We start from the raw sequence: 16,245 nt of genomic DNA, 5'->3' as shown, positions 1-16,245 counted from the left end.
ACCTCCCGTGTAGCTGTGAGTGTGTGAGCCTGCAGGGCCCCATGGAATTGCCTAGAAGTAGGCTGAATCGCTGCAAGGGCTGAACAGCAGTATCGGGCAGGCTCGGGCAACGCGCGGCCCGTTCGGGTTATCGCTTCTCGGCCTTTTGGCTAAGATCAAGTGTAGTATCTGTTCTTATCAGTTTAATATCTGATACGTCCCCTATCTGGGGACCATATATTAAATGGATTTTTAGAACAGGGAGATGGAAATAGAGCTTGCTCTGTCCACTCCACGCATTGACCTGGTATTGCAGTATTTCCAGGACCGGTGCACCCTTTCCTTATGTGTTGACTAAAAGCAGATTCCAAAAGTGTTTTTTGTCTTTGCTATTGTTTCTGTCTTTCTGAAGGGATCTCCCCTTTTAATCCCATTATTTCAACACCTGTTGGACAATGCATGAGTGATAATGAGCTCATTGATTAAATGCAATTAATGAATAGATTGCCACCTCTTGTTGTGTGTCGTCTGTGTTTCTGTGTTTCCGGCATTTCACATTGGAACACCTCATTCACCTTCCTTGTCTTCTCTCCGCCCTCCCTTTTAGGTAAGTTAAAGAGCTGCACCTGAGCCAGTCACTGATTGATTGATTGATTGATTGATTGATTGATTGATTGATTGATTGATTGATTGATGCAGCACAACAGTCAAATAGTGGAGTGGAGTAGGGGAACAGCAAACAGCCAATAAAGCAGCCCGCCCGCTCGCCTGCCCGCCACAATGGACCTACCTGTGTACACTAGATGGATGTGATGGAATGTACTGTCGTCCCTACATTTCAAGAAGAAGTAAGAATTGCAGTTGCAACAAAGCCTTGCTTGCCTACAAAGAGAGCAGCAATTTGGATTTGTTACTATGTTACCTAGAAGAATAACAAACTGTGCAAGGATGGAGGTTGTAGGAGCAAGGAGAAGTTGTCTGTAAAGTTGGTGGATGCCTATTTTCCATTTTGCAGTCCCTTGTCTCCCTCTTGTGGCCTCCTGGAGGCAACTAGCTGTGCAAAAAAAAGACAGCCTGGCGGCCGGCTGTTGCAGTGTTGCCCTCTCAGGCAACACTGAGTGACTGACTGAGCCTCACCGTCTTATATAAAGTTCAGACGGAACTTTGCACGTGTCATAGTGGAGCCCTCAGGATTCCAGAGCCAGCTTTCTGACATCATAATGGGGCCTCAGAGATAAAAGCCTGGGCCCAGGCAGTGTTGGTCAGTGCTGCTCAGCAGGCAGCACTGGACTGGACTGGATTACAGCTGATACAAGGTGTGAAGGAACAAGGGGTGGCTGTGGGCATGCACTTGCTGCCGCTGCCAGTGTTTATCTGCATGGCAGCAGGGCATTTGGGCGTTGCCAGGAAGGCGTTTTTATGTAGATTCCTCCTCTTTCAGCACTGCATTGTGGTGCAAGCAAAAGAAGCAAATCCTGTCTGGCTTCCTCTCCGGCCTTTATTCACCTCCCGTGTAGCTGTGAGTGTGTGAGCCTGCAGGGCCCCATGGAATTGCCTAGAAGTAGGCTGAATCGCTGCAAGGGCTGAACAGCAGTATCGGGCAGGCTCGGGCAACGCGCGGCCCGTTCGGGTTATCGCTTCTCGGCCTTTTGGCTAAGATCAAGTGTAGTATCTGTTCTTATCAGTTTAATATCTGATACGTCCCCTATCTGGGGACCATATATTAAATGGATTTTTAGAACAGGGAGATGGAAATAGAGCTTGCTCTGTCCACTCCACGCATTGACCTGGTATTGCAGTATTTCCAGGACCGGTGCACCCTTTCCTTATGTGTTGACTAAAAGCAGATTCCAAAAGTGTTTTTTGTCTTTGCTATTGTTTCTGTCTTTCTGAAGGGATCTCCCCTTTTAATCCCATTATTTCAACACCTGTTGGACAATGCATGAGTGATAATGAGCTCATTGATTAAATGCAATTAATGAATAGATTGCCACCTCTTGTTGTGTGTCGTCTGTGTTTCTGTGTTTCCGGCATTTCACATTGGAACACCTCATTCACCTTCCTTGTCTTCTCTCCGCCCTCCCTTTTAGGTAAGTTAAAGAGCTGCACCTGAGCCAGCCACTGATTGATTGATTGATTGATTGATTGATTGATTGATTGATGCAGCACAACAGTCAAATAGTGGAGTGGAGTAGGGGAACAGCAAACAGCCAATAAAGCAGCCCGCCCGCTCGCCTGCCCGCCACAATGGACCTACCTGTGTACACTAGATGGATGTGATGGAATGTACTGTCGTCCCTACATTTCAAGAAGAAGTAAGAATTGCAGTTGCAACAAAGCCTTGCTTGCCTACAAAGAGAGCAGCAATTTGGATTTGTTACTATGTTACCTAGAAGAATAACAAACTGTGCAAGGATGGAGGTTGTAGGAGCAAGGAGAAGTTGTCTGTAAAGTTGGTGGATGCCTATTTTCCATTTTGCAGTCCCTTGTCTCCCTCTTGTGGCCTCCTGGAGGCAACTAGCTGTGCAAAAAAAAGACAGCCTGGCGGCCGGCTGTTGCAGTGTTGCCCTCTCAGGCAACACTGAGTGACTGACTGAGCCTCACCGTCTTATATAAAGTTCAGACGGAACTTTGCACGTGTCATAGTGGAGCCCTCAGGATTCCAGAGCCAGCTTTCTGACATCATAATGGGGCCTCAGAGATAAAAGCCTGGGCCCAGGCAGTGTTGGTCAGTGCTGCTCAGCAGGCAGCACTGGACTGGACTGGATTACAGCTGATACAAGGTGTGAAGGAACAAGGGGTGGCTGTGGGCATGCACTTGCTGCCGCTGCCAGTGTTTATCTGCATGGCAGCAGGGCATTTGGGCGTTGCCAGGAAGGCGTTTTTATGTAGATTCCTCCTCTTTCAGCACTGCATTGTGGTGCAAGCAAAAGAAGCAAATCCTGTCTGGCTTCCTCTCCGGCCTTTATTCACCTCCCGTGTAGCTGTGAGTGTGTGAGCCTGCAGGGCCCCATGGAATTGCCTAGAAGTAGGCTGAATCGCTGCAAGGGCTGAACAGCAGTATCGGGCAGGCTCGGGCAACGCGCGGCCCGTTCGGGTTATCGCTTCTCGGCCTTTTGGCTAAGATCAAGTGTAGTATCTGTTCTTATCAGTTTAATATCTGATACGTCCCCTATCTGGGGACCATATATTAAATGGATTTTTAGAACAGGGAGATGGAAATAGAGCTTGCTCTGTCCACTCCACGCATTGACCTGGTATTGCAGTATTTCCAGGACCGGTGCACCCTTTCCTTATGTGTTGACTAAAAGCAGATTCCAAAAGTGTTTTTTGTCTTTGCTATTGTTTCTGTCTTTCTGAAGGGATCTCCCCTTTTAATCCCATTATTTCAACACCTGTTGGACAATGCATGAGTGATAATGAGCTCATTGATTAAATGCAATTAATGAATAGATTGCCACCTCTTGTTGTGTGTCGTCTGTGTTTCTGTGTTTCCGGCATTTCACATTGGAACACCTCATTCACCTTCCTTGTCTTCTCTCCGCCCTCCCTTTTAGGTAAGTTAAAGAGCTGCACCTGAGCCAGCCACTGATTGATTGATTGATTGATTGATTGATTGATTGATTGATTGATTGATTGATTGATGCAGCACAACAGTCAAATAGTGGAGTGGAGTAGGGGAACAGCAAACAGCCAATAAAGCAGCCCGCCCGCTCGCCTGCCCGCCACAATGGACCTACCTGTGTACACTAGATGGATGTGATGGAATGTACTGTCGTCCCTACATTTCAAGAAGAAGTAAGAATTGCAGTTGCAACAAAGCCTTGCTTGCCTACAAAGAGAGCAGCAATTTGGATTTGTTACTATGTTACCTAGAAGAATAACAAACTGTGCAAGGATGGAGGTTGTAGGAGCAAGGAGAAGTTGTCTGTAAAGTTGGTGGATGCCTATTTTCCATTTTGCAGTCCCTTGTCTCCCTCTTGTGGCCTCCTGGAGGCAACTAGCTGTGCAAAAAAAAGACAGCCTGGCGGCCGGCTGTTGCAGTGTTGCCCTCTCAGGCAACACTGAGTGACTGACTGAGCCTCACCGTCTTATATAAAGTTCAGACGGAACTTTGCACGTGTCATAGTGGAGCCCTCAGGATTCCAGAGCCAGCTTTCTGACATCATAATGGGGCCTCAGAGATAAAAGCCTGGGCCCAGGCAGTGTTGGTCAGTGCTGCTCAGCAGGCAGCACTGGACTGGACTGGATTACAGCTGATACAAGGTGTGAAGGAACAAGGGGTGGCTGTGGGCATGCACTTGCTGCCGCTGCCAGTGTTTATCTGCATGGCAGCAGGGCATTTGGGCGTTGCCAGGAAGGCGTTTTTATGTAGATTCCTCCTCTTTCAGCACTGCATTGTGGTGCAAGCAAAAGAAGCAAATCCTGTCTGGCTTCCTCTCCGGCCTTTATTCACCTCCCGTGTAGCTGTGAGTGTGTGAGCCTGCAGGGCCCCATGGAATTGCCTAGAAGTAGGCTGAATCGCTGCAAGGGCTGAACAGCAGTATCGGGCAGGCTCGGGCAACGCGCGGCCCGTTCGGGTTATCGCTTCTCGGCCTTTTGGCTAAGATCAAGTGTAGTATCTGTTCTTATCAGTTTAATATCTGATACGTCCCCTATCTGGGGACCATATATTAAATGGATTTTTAGAACAGGGAGATGGAAATAGAGCTTGCTCTGTCCACTCCACGCATTGACCTGGTATTGCAGTATTTCCAGGACCGGTGCACCCTTTCCTTATGTGTTGACTAAAAGCAGATTCCAAAAGTGTTTTTTGTCTTTGCTATTGTTTCTGTCTTTCTGAAGGGATCTCCCCTTTTAATCCCATTATTTCAACACCTGTTGGACAATGCATGAGTGATAATGAGCTCATTGATTAAATGCAATTAATGAATAGATTGCCACCTCTTGTTGTGTGTCGTCTGTGTTTCTGTGTTTCCGGCATTTCACATTGGAACACCTCATTCACCTTCCTTGTCTTCTCTCCGCCCTCCCTTTTAGGTAAGTTAAAGAGCTGCACCTGAGCCAGCCACTGATTGATTGATTGATTGATTGATTGATTGATTGATTGATTGATTGATTGATTGATTGATGCAGCACAACAGTCAAATAGTGGAGTGGAGTAGGGGAACAGCAAACAGCCAATAAAGCAGCCCGCCCGCTCGCCTGCCCGCCACAATGGACCTACCTGTGTACACTAGATGGATGTGTTGGAATGTACTGTCGTCCCTACATTTCAAGAAGAAGTAAGAATTGCAGTTGCAACAAAGCCTTGCTTGCCTACAAAGAGAGCAGCAATTTGGATTTGTTACTATGTTACCTAGAAGAATAACAAACTGTGCAAGGATGGAGGTTGTAGGAGCAAGGAGAAGTTGTCTGTAAAGTTGGTGGATGCCTATTTTCCATTTTGCAGTCCCTTGTCTCCCTCTTGTGGCCTCCTGGAGGCAACTAGCTGTGCAAAAAAAAGACAGCCTGGCGGCCGGCTGTTGCAGTGTTGCCCTCTCAGGCAACACTGAGTGACTGACTGAGCCTCACCGTCTTATATAAAGTTCAGACGGAACTTTGCACGTGTCATAGTGGAGCCCTCAGGATTCCAGAGCCAGCTTTCTGACATCATAATGGGGCCTCAGAGATAAAAGCCTGGGCCCAGGCAGTGTTGGTCAGTGCTGCTCAGCAGGCAGCACTGGACTGGACTGGATTACAGCTGATACAAGGTGTGAAGGAACAAGGGGTGGCTGTGGGCATGCACTTGCTGCCGCTGCCAGTGTTTATCTGCATGGCAGCAGGGCATTTGGGCGTTGCCAGGAAGGCGTTTTTATGTAGATTCCTCCTCTTTCAGCACTGCATTGTGGTGCAAGCAAAAGAAGCAAATCCTGTCTGGCTTCCTCTCCGGCCTTTATTCACCTCCCGTGTAGCTGTGAGTGTGTGAGCCTGCAGGGCCCCATGGAATTGCCTAGAAGTAGGCTGAATCGCTGCAAGGGCTGAACAGCAGTATCGGGCAGGCTCGGGCAACGCGCGGCCCGTTCGGGTTATCGCTTCTCGGCCTTTTGGCTAAGATCAAGTGTAGTATCTGTTCTTATCAGTTTAATATCTGATACGTCCCCTATCTGGGGACCATATATTAAATGGATTTTTAGAACAGGGAGATGGAAATAGAGCTTGCTCTGTCCACTCCACGCATTGACCTGGTATTGCAGTATTTCCAGGACCGGTGCACCCTTTCCTTATGTGTTGACTAAAAGCAGATTCCAAAAGTGTTTTTTGTCTTTGCTATTGTTTCTGTCTTTCTGAAGGGATCTCCCCTTTTAATCCCATTATTTCAACACCTGTTGGACAATGCATGAGTGATAATGAGCTCATTGATTAAATGCAATTAATGAATAGATTGCCACCTCTTGTTGTGTGTCGTCTGTGTTTCTGTGTTTCCGGCATTTCACATTGGAACACCTCATTCACCTTCCTTGTCTTCTCTCCGCCCTCCCTTTTAGGTAAGTTAAAGAGCTGCACCTGAGCCAGCCACTGATTGATTGATTGATTGATTGATTGATTGATTGATTGATTGATTGATGCAGCACAACAGTCAAATAGTGGAGTGGAGTAGGGGAACAGCAAACAGCCAATAAAGCAGCCCGCCCGCTCGCCTGCCCGCCACAATGGACCTACCTGTGTACACTAGATGGATGTGATGGAATGTACTGTTGTCCCTACATTTCAAGAAGAAGTAAGAATTGCAGTTGCAACAAAGCCTTGCTTGCCTACAAAGAGAGCAGCAATTTGGATTTGTTACTATGTTACCTAGAAGAATAACAAACTGTGCAAGGATGGAGGTTGTAGGAGCAAGGAGAAGTTGTCTGTAAAGTTGGTGGATGCCTATTTTCCATTTTGCAGTCCCTTGTCTCCCTCTTGTGGCCTCCTGGAGGCAACTAGCTGTGCAAAAAAAAGACAGCCTGGCGGCCGGCTGTTGCAGTGTTGCCCTCTCAGGCAACACTGAGTGACTGACTGAGCCTCACCGTCTTATATAAAGTTCAGACGGAACTTTGCACGTGTCATAGTGGAGCCCTCAGGATTCCAGAGCCAGCTTTCTGACATCATAATGGGACCTCAGAGATAAAAGCCTGGGCCCAGGCAGTGTTGGTCAGTGCTGCTCAGCAGGCAGCACTGGACTGGACTGGATTACAGCTGATACAAGGTGTGAAGGAACAAGGGGTGGCTGTGGGCATGCACTTGCTGCCGCTGCCAGTGTTTATCTGCATGGCAGCAGGGCATTTGGGCGTTGCCAGGAAGGCGTTTTTATGTAGATTCCTCCTCTTTCAGCACTGCATTGTGGTGCAAGCAAAAGAAGCAAATCCTGTCTGGCTTCCTCTCCGGCCTTTATTCACCTCCCGTGTAGCTGTGAGTGTGTGAGCCTGCAGGGCCCCATGGAATTGCTGAATCGCTGCAAGGGCTGAACAGCAGTATCGGGCAGGCTCGGGCAACGCGCGGCCCGTTCGGGTTATCGCTTCTCGGCCTTTTGGCTAAGATCAAGTGTAGTATCTGTTCTTATCAGTTTAATATCTGATACGTCCCCTATCTGGGGACCATATATTAAATGGATTTTTAGAACAGGGAGATGGAAATAGAGCTTGCTCTGTCCACTCCACGCATTGACCTGGTATTGCAGTATTTCCAGGACCGGTGCACCCTTTCCTTATGTGTTGACTAAAAGCAGATTCCAAAAGTGTTTTTTGTCTTTGCTATTGTTTCTGTCTTTCTGAAGGGATCTCCCCTTTTAATCCCATTATTTCAACACCTGTTGGACAATGCATGAGTGATAATGAGCTCATTGATTAAATGCAATTAATGAATAGATTGCCACCTCTTGTTGTGTGTCGTCTGTGTTTCTGTGTTTCCGGCATTTCACATTGGAACACCTCATTCACCTTCCTTGTCTTCTCTCCGCCCTCCCTTTTAGGTAAGTTAAAGAGCTGCACCTGAGCCAGCCACTGATTGATTGATTGATTGATTGATTGATTGATTGATTGATTGATTGATTGATTGATGCAGCACAACAGTCAAATAGTGGAGTGGAGTAGGGGAACAGCAAACAGCCAATAAAGCAGCCCGCCCGCTCGCCTGCCCGCCACAATGGACCTACCTGTGTACACTAGATGGATGTGATGGAATGTACTGTCGTCCCTACATTTCAAGAAGAAGTAAGAATTGCAGTTGCAACAAAGCCTTGCTTGCCTACAAAGAGAGCAGCAATTTGGATTTGTTACTATGTTACCTAGAAGAATAACAAACTGTGCAAGGATGGAGGTTGTAGGAGCAAGGAGAAGTTGTCTGTAAAGTTGGTGGATGCCTATTTTCCATTTTGCAGTCCCTTGTCTCCCTCTTGTGGCCTCCTGGAGGCAACTAGCTGTGCAAAAAAAAGACAGCCTGGCGGCCGGCTGTTGCAGTGTTGCCCTCTCAGGCAACACTGAGTGACTGACTGAGCCTCACCGTCTTATATAAAGTTCAGACGGAACTTTGCACGTGTCATAGTGGAGCCCTCAGGATTCCAGAGCCAGCTTTCTGACATCATAATGGGGCCTCAGAGATAAAAGCCTGGGCCCAGGCAGTGTTGGTCAGTGCTGCTCAGCAGGCAGCACTGGACTGGACTGGATTACAGCTGATACAAGGTGTGAAGGAACAAGGGGTGGCTGTGGGCATGCACTTGCTGCCGCTGCCAGTGTTTATCTGCATGGCAGCAGGGCATTTGGGCGTTGCCAGGAAGGCGTTTTTATGTAGATTCCTCCTCTTTCAGCACTGCATTGTGGTGCAAGCAAAAGAAGCAAATCCTGTCTGGCTTCCTCTCCGGCCTTTATTCACCTCCCGTGTAGCTGTGAGTGTGTGAGCCTGCAGGGCCCCATGGAATTGCCTAGAAGTAGGCTGAATCGCTGCAAGGGCTGAACAGCAGTATCGGGCAGGCTCGGGCGACGCGCGGCCCGTTCGGGTTATCGCTTCTCGGCCTTTTGGCTAAGATCAAGTGTAGTATCTGTTCTTATCAGTTTAATATCTGATACGTCCCCTATCTGGGGACCATATATTAAATGGATTTTTAGAACAGGGAGATGGAAATAGAGCTTGCTCTGTCCACTCCACGCATTGACCTGGTATTGCAGTATTTCCAGGACCGGTGCACCCTTTCCTTATGTGTTGACTAAAAGCAGATTCCAAAAGTGTTTTTTGTCTTTGCTATTGTTTCTGTCTTTCTGAAGGGATCTCCCCTTTTAATCCCATTATTTCAACACCTGTTGGACAATGCATGAGTGATAATGAGCTCATTGATTAAATGCAATTAATGAATAGATTGCCACCTCTTGTTGTGTGTCGTCTGTGTTTCTGTGTTTCCGGCATTTCACATTGGAACACCTCATTCACCTTCCTTGTCTTCTCTCCGCCCTCCCTTTTAGGTAAGTTAAAGAGCTGCACCTGAGCCAGCCACTGATTGATTGATTGATTGATTGATTGATTGATTGATTGATTGATTGATTGATGCAGCACAACAGTCAAATAGTGGAGTGGAGTAGGGGAACAGCAAACAGCCAATAAAGCAGCCCGCCCGCTCGCCTGCCCGCCACAATGGACCTACCTGTGTACACTAGATGGATGTGATGGAATGTACTGTCGTCCCTACATTTCAAGAAGAAGTAAGAATTGCAGTTGCAACAAAGCCTTGCTTGCCTACAAAGAGAGCAGCAATTTGGATTTGTTACTATGTTACCTAGAAGAATAACAAACTGTGCAAGGATGGAGGTTGTAGGAGCAAGGAGAAGTTGTCTGTAAAGTTGGTGGATGCCTATTTTCCATTTTGCAGTCCCTTGTCTCCCTCTTGTGGCCTCCTGGAGGCAACTAGCTGTGCAAAAAAAAGACAGCCTGGCGGTCGGCTGTTGCAGTGTTGCCCTCTCAGGCAACACTGAGTGACTGACTGAGCCTCACCGTCTTATATAAAGTTCAGACGGAACTTTGCACGTGTCATAGTGGAGCCCTCAGGATTCCAGAGCCAGCTTTCTGACATCATAATGGGGCCTCAGAGATAAAAGCCTGGGCCCAGGCAGTGTTGGTCAGTGCTGCTCAGCAGGCAGCACTGGACTGGACTGGATTACAGCTGATACAAGGTGTGAAGGAACAAGGGGTGGCTGTGGGCATGCACTTGCTGCCGCTGCCAGTGTTTATCTGCATGGCAGCAGGGCATTTGGGCGTTGCCAGGAAGGCGTTTTTATGTAGATTCCTCCTCTTTCAGCACTGCATTGTGGTGCAAGCAAAAGAAGCAAATCCTGTCTGGCTTCCTCTCCGGCCTTTATTCACCTCCCGTGTAGCTGTGAGTGTGTGAGCCTGCAGGGCCCCATGGAATTGCCTAGAAGTAGGCTGAATCGCTGCAAGGGCTGAACAGCAGTATCGGGCAGGCTCGGGCAACGCGCGGCCCGTTCGGGTTATCGCTTCTCGGCCTTTTGGCTAAGATCAAGTGTAGTATCTGTTCTTATCAGTTTAATATCTGATACGTCCCCTATCTGGGGACCATATATTAAATGGATTTTTAGAACAGGGAGATGGAAATAGAGCTTGCTCTGTCCACTCCACGCATTGACCTGGTATTGCAGTATTTCCAGGACCGGTGCACCCTTTCCTTATGTGTTGACTAAAAGCAGATTCCAAAAGTGTTTTTTGTCTTTGCTATTGTTTCTGTCTTTCTGAAGGGATCTCCCCTTTTAATCCCATTATTTCAACACCTGTTGGACAATGCATGAGTGATAATGAGCTCATTGATTAAATGCAATTAATGAATAGATTGCCACCTCTTGTTGTGTGTCGTCTGTGTTTCTGTGTTTCCGGCATTTCACATTGGAACACCTCATTCACCTTCCTTGTCTTCTCTCCGCCCTCCCTTTTAGGTAAGTTAAAGAGCTGCACCTGAGCCAGCCACTGATTGATTGATTGATTGATTGATTGATTGATTGATTGATTGATTGATTGATTGAGGCAGCACAACAGTCAAATAGTGGAGTGGAGTAGGGGAACAGCAAACAGCCAATAAAGCAGCCCGCCCGCTCGCCTGCCCGCCACAATGGACCTACCTGTGTACACTAGATGGATGTGATGGAATGTACTGTCGTCCCTACATTTCAAGAAGAAGTAAGAATTGCAGTTGCAACAAAGCCTTGCTTGCCTACAAAGAGAGCAGCAATTTGGATTTGTTACTATGTTACCTAGAAGAATAACAAACTGTGCAAGGATGGAGGTTGTAGGAGCAAGGAGAAGTTGTCTGTAAAGTTGGTGGATGCCTATTTTCCATTTTGCAGTCCCTTGTCTCCCTCTTGTGGCCTCCTGGAGGCAACTAGCTGTGCAAAAAAAAGACAGCCTGGCGGCCGGCTGTTGCAGTGTTGCCCTCTCAGGCAACACTGAGTGACTGACTGAGCCTCACCGTCTTATATAAAGTTCAGACGGAACTTTGCACGTGTCATAGTGGAGCCCTCAGGATTCCAGAGCCAGCTTTCTGACATCATAATGGGACCTCAGAGATAAAAGCCTGGGCCCAGGCAGTGTTGGTCAGTGCTGCTCAGCAGGCAGCACTGGACTGGACTGGATTACAGCTGATACAAGGTGTGAAGGAACAAGGGGTGGCTGTGGGCATGCACTTGCTGCCGCTGCCAGTGTTTATCTGCATGGCAGCAGGGCATTTGGGCGTTGCCAGGAAGGCGTTTTTATGTAGATTCCTCCTCTTTCAGCACTGCATTGTGGTGCAAGCAAAAGAAGCAAATCCTGTCTGGCTTCCTCTCCGGCCTTTATTCACCTCCCGTGTAGCTGTGAGTGTGTGAGCCTGCAGGGCCCCATGGAATTGCCTAGAAGTAGGCTGAATCGCTGCAAGGGCTGAACAGCAGTATCGGGCAGGCTCGGGCAACGCGCGGCCCGTTCGGGTTATCGCTTCTCGGCCTTTTGGCTAAGATCAAGTGTAGTATCTGTTCTTATCAGTTTAATATCTGATACGTCCCCTATCTGGGGACCATATATTAAATGGATTTTAGAACAGGGAGATGGAAATAGAGCTTGCTCTGTCCACTCCACGCATTGACCTGGTATTGCAGTATTTCCAGGACCGGTGCACCCTTTCCTTATGTGTTGACTAAAAAGCAGATTCCAAAAGTGTTTTTTGTCTTTGCTATTGTTTCTGTCTTTCTGAAGGGATCTCCCCTTTTAATCCCATTATTTCAACACCTGTTGGACAATGCATGAGTGATAATGAGCTCATTGATTAAATGCAATTAATGAATAGATTGCCACCTCTTGTTGTGTGTCGTCTGTGTTTCTGTGTTTCCGGCATTTCACATTGGAACACCTCATTCACCTTCCTTGTCTTCTCTCCGCCCTCCCTTTTAGGTAAGTTAAAGAGCTGCACCTGAGCCAGCCACTGATTGATTGATTGATTGATTGATTGATTGATTGATTGATTGATTGATGCAGCACAACAGTCAAATAGTGGAGTGGAGTAGGGGAACAGCAAACAGCCAATAAAGCAGCCCGCCCGCTCGCCTGCCCGCCACAATGGACCTACCTGTGTACACTAGATGGATGTGATGGAATGTACTGTCGTCCCTACATTTCAAGAAGAAGTAAGAATTGCAGTTGCAACAAAGCCTTGCTTGCCTACAAAGAGAGCAGCAATTTGGATTTGTTACTATGTTACCTAGAAGAATAACAAACTGTGCAAGGATGGAGGTTGTAGGAGCAAGGAGAAGTTGTCTGTAAAGTTGGTGGATGCCTATTTTCCATTTTGCAGTCCCTTGTCTCCCTCTTGTGGCCTCCTGGAGGCAACTAGCTGTGCAAAAAAAGACAGCCTGGCGGCCGGCTGTTGCAGTGTTGCCCTCTCAGGCAACACTGAGTGACTGACTGAGCCTCACCGTCTTATATAAAGTTCAGACGGAACTTTGCACGTGTCATAGTGGAGCCCTCAGGATTCCAGAGCCAGCTTTCTGACATCATAATGGGGCCTCAGAGATAAAAGCCTGGGCCCAGGCAGTCTTGGTCAGTGCTGCTCAGCAGGCAGCACTGGACTGGACTGGATTACAGCTGATACAAGGTGTGAAGGAACAAGGGGTGGCTGTGGGCATGCACTTGCTGCCGCTGCCAGTGTTTATCTGCATGGCAGCAGGGCATTTGGGCGTTGCCAGGAAGGCGTTTTTATGTAGATTCCTCCTCTTTCAGCACTGCATTGTGGTGCAAGCAAAAGAAGCAAATCCTGTCTGGCTTCCTCTCCGGCCTTTATTCACCTCCCGTGTAGCTGTGAGTGTGTGAGCCTGCAGGGCCCCATGGAATTGCCTAGAAGTAGGCTGAATCGCTGCAAGGGCTGAACAGCAGTATCGGGCAGGCTCGGGCAACGCGCGGCCCGTTCGGGTTATCGCTTCTCGGCCTTTTGGCTAAGATCAAGTGTAGTATCTGTTCTTATCAGTTTAATATCTGATACGTCCCCTATCTGGGGACCATATATTAAATGGATTTTTAGAACAGGGAGATGGAAATAGAGCTTGCTCTGTCCACTCCACGCATTGACCTGGTATTGCAGTATTTCCAGGACCGGTGCACCCTTTCCTTATGTGTTGACTAAAAGCAGATTCCAAAAGTGTTTTTTGTCTTTGCTATTGTTTCTGTCTTTCTGAAGGGATCTCCCCTTTTAATCCCATTATTTCAACACCTGTTGGACAATGCATGAGTGATAATGAGCTCATTGATTAAATGCAATTAATGAATAGATTGCCACCTCTTGTTGTGTGTCGTCTGTGTTTCTGTGTTTCCGGCATTTCACATTGGAACACCTCATTCACCTTCCTTGTCTTCTCTCCGCCCTCCCTTTTAGGTAAGTTAAAGAGCTGCACCTGAGCCAGCCACTGATTGATTGATTGATTGATTGATTGATTGATTGATTGATTGATTGATTGATTGATGCAGCACAACAGTCAAATAGTGGAGTGGAGTAGGGGAACAGCAAACAGCCAATAAAGCAGCCCGCCCGCTCGCCTGCCCGCCACAATGGACCTACCTGTGTACACTAGATGGATGTGATGGAATGTACTGTCGTCCCTACATTTCAAGAAGAAGTAAGAATTGCAGTTGCAACAAAGCCTTGCTTGCCTACAAAGAGAGCAGCAATTTGGATTTGTTACTATGTTACCTAGAAGAATAACAAACTGTGCAAGGATGGAGGTTGTAGGAGCAAGGAGAAGTTGTCTGTAAAGTTGGTGGATGCCTATTTTCCATTTTGCAGTCCCTTGTCTCCCTCTTGTGGCCTCCTGGAGGCAACTAGCTGTGCAAAAAAAAGACAGCCTGGCGGCCGGCTGTTGCAGTGTTGCCCTCTCAGGCAACACTGAGTGACTGACTGAGCCTCACCGTCTTATATAAAGTTCAGACGGAACTTTGCACGTGTCATAGTGGAGCCCTCAGGATTCCAGAGCCAGCTTTCTGACATCATAATGGGGCCTCAGAGATAAAAGCCTGGGCCCAGGCAGTGTTGGTCAGTGCTGCTCAGCAGGCAGCACTGGACTGGACTACAGCTGATACAAGGTGTGAAGGAACAAGGGGTGGCTGTGGGCATGCACTTGCTGCCGCTGCCAGTGTTTATCTGCATGGCAGCAGGGCATTTGGGCGTTGCCAGGAAGGCGTTTTTATGTAGATTCCTCCTCTTTCAGCACTGCATTGTGGTGCAAGCAAAAGAAGCAAATCCTGTCTGGCTTCCTCTCCGGCCTTTATTCACCTCCCGTGTAGCTGTGAGTGTGTGAGCCTGCAGGGCCCCATGGAATTGCCTAGAAGTAGGCTGAATCGCTGCAAGGGCTGAACAGCAGTATCGGGCAGGCTCGGGCAACGCGCGGCCCGTTCGGGTTATCGCTTCTCGGCCTTTTGGCTAAGATCAAGTAGTATCTGTTCTTATCAGTTTAATATCTGATACGTCCCCTATCTGGGGACCATATATTAAATGGATTTTTAGAACAGGGAGATGGAAATAGAGCTTGCTCTGTCCACTCCACGCATTGACCTGGTATTGCAGTATTTCCAGGACCGGTGCACCCTTTCCTTATGTGTTGACTAAAAGCAGATTCCAAAAGTGTTTTTTGTCTTTGCTATTGTTTCTGTCTTTCTGAAGGGATCTCCCCTTTTAATCCCATTATTTCAACACCTGTTGGACAATGCATGAGTGATAATGAGCTCATTGATTAAATGCAATTAATGAATAGATTGCCACCTCTTGTTGTGTGTCGTCTGTGTTTCTGTGTTTCCGGCATTTCACATTGGAACACCTCATTCACCTTCCTTGTCTTCTCTCCGCCCTCCCTTTTAGGTAAGTTAAAGAGCTGCACCTGAGCCAGCCACTGATTGATTGATTGATTGATTGATTGATTGATTGATTGATTGATTGATTGATTGATTGATGCAGCACAACAGTCAAATAGTGGAGTGGAGTAGGGGAACAGCAAACAGCCAATAAAGCAGCCCGCCCGCTCGCCTGCCCGCCACAATGGACCTACCTGTGTACACTAGATGGATGTGATGGAATGTACTGTCGTCCCTACATTTCAAGAAGAAGTAAGAATTGCAGTTGCAACAAAGCCTTGCTTGCCTACAAAGAGAGCAGCAATTTGGATTTGTTACTATGTTACCTAGAAGAATAACAAACTGTGCAAGGATGGAGGTTGTAGGAGCAAGGAGAAGTTGTCTGTAAAGTTGGTGGATGCCTATTTTCCATTTTGCAGTCCCTTGTCTCCCTCTTGTGGCCTCCTGGAGGCAACTAGCTGTGCAAAAAAAAGACAGCCTGGCGGCCGGCTGTTGCAGTGTTGCCCTCTCAGGCAACACTGAGTGACTGACTGAGCCTCACCGTCTTATATAAAGTTCAGACGGAACTTTGCACGTGTCATAGTGGAGCCCTCAGGATTCCAGAGCCAGCTTTCTGACATCATAATGGGGCCTCAGAGATAAAAGCCTGGGCCCAGGCAGTGTTGGTCAGTGCTGCTCAGCAGGCAGCACTGGACTGGACTGGATTACAGCTGATACAAGGTGTGAAGGAACAAGGGGTGGCTGTGGGCATGCACTTGCTGCCGCTGCCAGTGTTTATCTGCATGGCAGCAGGGCATTTGGGCGTTGCCAGGAAGGCGTTTTTATGTAGATTCCTCCTCTTTCAGCACTGCATTGTGGTGCAAGCAAAAGAAGCAAATCCTGTCTGGC

The 16,245-nt window shown here is 47.8% G+C and overlaps 11 non-coding genes across 11 annotated transcripts; all 11 read left to right on the top strand.

Annotated features, from left to right (window-relative positions):
- The first annotated feature begins 129 nt into the window (after window positions 1-129).
- Window positions 130-320, top strand: LOC142715512 (U2 spliceosomal RNA). The gene has a single exon (XR_012870877.1). It is a non-coding gene; the product is annotated as a U2 spliceosomal RNA (small nuclear RNA).
- Window positions 321-1,612: 1,292 nt separating this feature from the next.
- LOC142715511 (U2 spliceosomal RNA) lies at window positions 1,613-1,803 on the top strand. The gene has a single exon (XR_012870876.1). It is a non-coding gene; the product is annotated as a U2 spliceosomal RNA (small nuclear RNA).
- Window positions 1,804-3,079: 1,276 nt separating this feature from the next.
- On the top strand, window positions 3,080-3,270 carry LOC142715510 (U2 spliceosomal RNA). The gene has a single exon (XR_012870875.1). It is a non-coding gene; the product is annotated as a U2 spliceosomal RNA (small nuclear RNA).
- Window positions 3,271-4,562: 1,292 nt separating this feature from the next.
- LOC142715509 (U2 spliceosomal RNA) lies at window positions 4,563-4,753 on the top strand. The gene has a single exon (XR_012870874.1). It is a non-coding gene; the product is annotated as a U2 spliceosomal RNA (small nuclear RNA).
- A 1,296-nt stretch (window positions 4,754-6,049) lies between these two features.
- On the top strand, window positions 6,050-6,240 carry LOC142715508 (U2 spliceosomal RNA). Its single transcript, XR_012870873.1, has one exon. It is a non-coding gene; the product is annotated as a U2 spliceosomal RNA (small nuclear RNA).
- Window positions 6,241-7,512: 1,272 nt separating this feature from the next.
- On the top strand, window positions 7,513-7,703 carry LOC142715507 (U2 spliceosomal RNA). The gene has a single exon (XR_012870872.1). It is a non-coding gene; the product is annotated as a U2 spliceosomal RNA (small nuclear RNA).
- Window positions 7,704-8,995: 1,292 nt separating this feature from the next.
- Window positions 8,996-9,186, top strand: LOC142715506 (U2 spliceosomal RNA). The gene has a single exon (XR_012870871.1). It is a non-coding gene; the product is annotated as a U2 spliceosomal RNA (small nuclear RNA).
- Window positions 9,187-10,474: 1,288 nt separating this feature from the next.
- LOC142715505 (U2 spliceosomal RNA) lies at window positions 10,475-10,665 on the top strand. Its single transcript, XR_012870870.1, has one exon. It is a non-coding gene; the product is annotated as a U2 spliceosomal RNA (small nuclear RNA).
- A 1,292-nt stretch (window positions 10,666-11,957) lies between these two features.
- On the top strand, window positions 11,958-12,147 carry LOC142715588 (U2 spliceosomal RNA). Its single transcript, XR_012870945.1, has one exon. It is a non-coding gene; the product is annotated as a U2 spliceosomal RNA (small nuclear RNA).
- Window positions 12,148-13,431: 1,284 nt separating this feature from the next.
- On the top strand, window positions 13,432-13,622 carry LOC142715503 (U2 spliceosomal RNA). Its single transcript, XR_012870869.1, has one exon. It is a non-coding gene; the product is annotated as a U2 spliceosomal RNA (small nuclear RNA).
- A 1,287-nt stretch (window positions 13,623-14,909) lies between these two features.
- On the top strand, window positions 14,910-15,098 carry LOC142715591 (U2 spliceosomal RNA). The gene has a single exon (XR_012870948.1). It is a non-coding gene; the product is annotated as a U2 spliceosomal RNA (small nuclear RNA).
- The last annotated feature ends 1,147 nt before the right edge of the window (window positions 15,099-16,245 follow it).

Source organism: Rhinoderma darwinii, unplaced genomic scaffold (genome assembly GCF_050947455.1).
Source record: "Rhinoderma darwinii isolate aRhiDar2 unplaced genomic scaffold, aRhiDar2.hap1 Scaffold_444, whole genome shotgun sequence".
Taxonomy (NCBI): domain Eukaryota; kingdom Metazoa; phylum Chordata; class Amphibia; order Anura; family Rhinodermatidae; genus Rhinoderma; species Rhinoderma darwinii.
The sequence above is the reverse complement of the archived record's forward strand: the minus strand, read 5'-3'. Positions and strand labels throughout refer to the sequence as shown.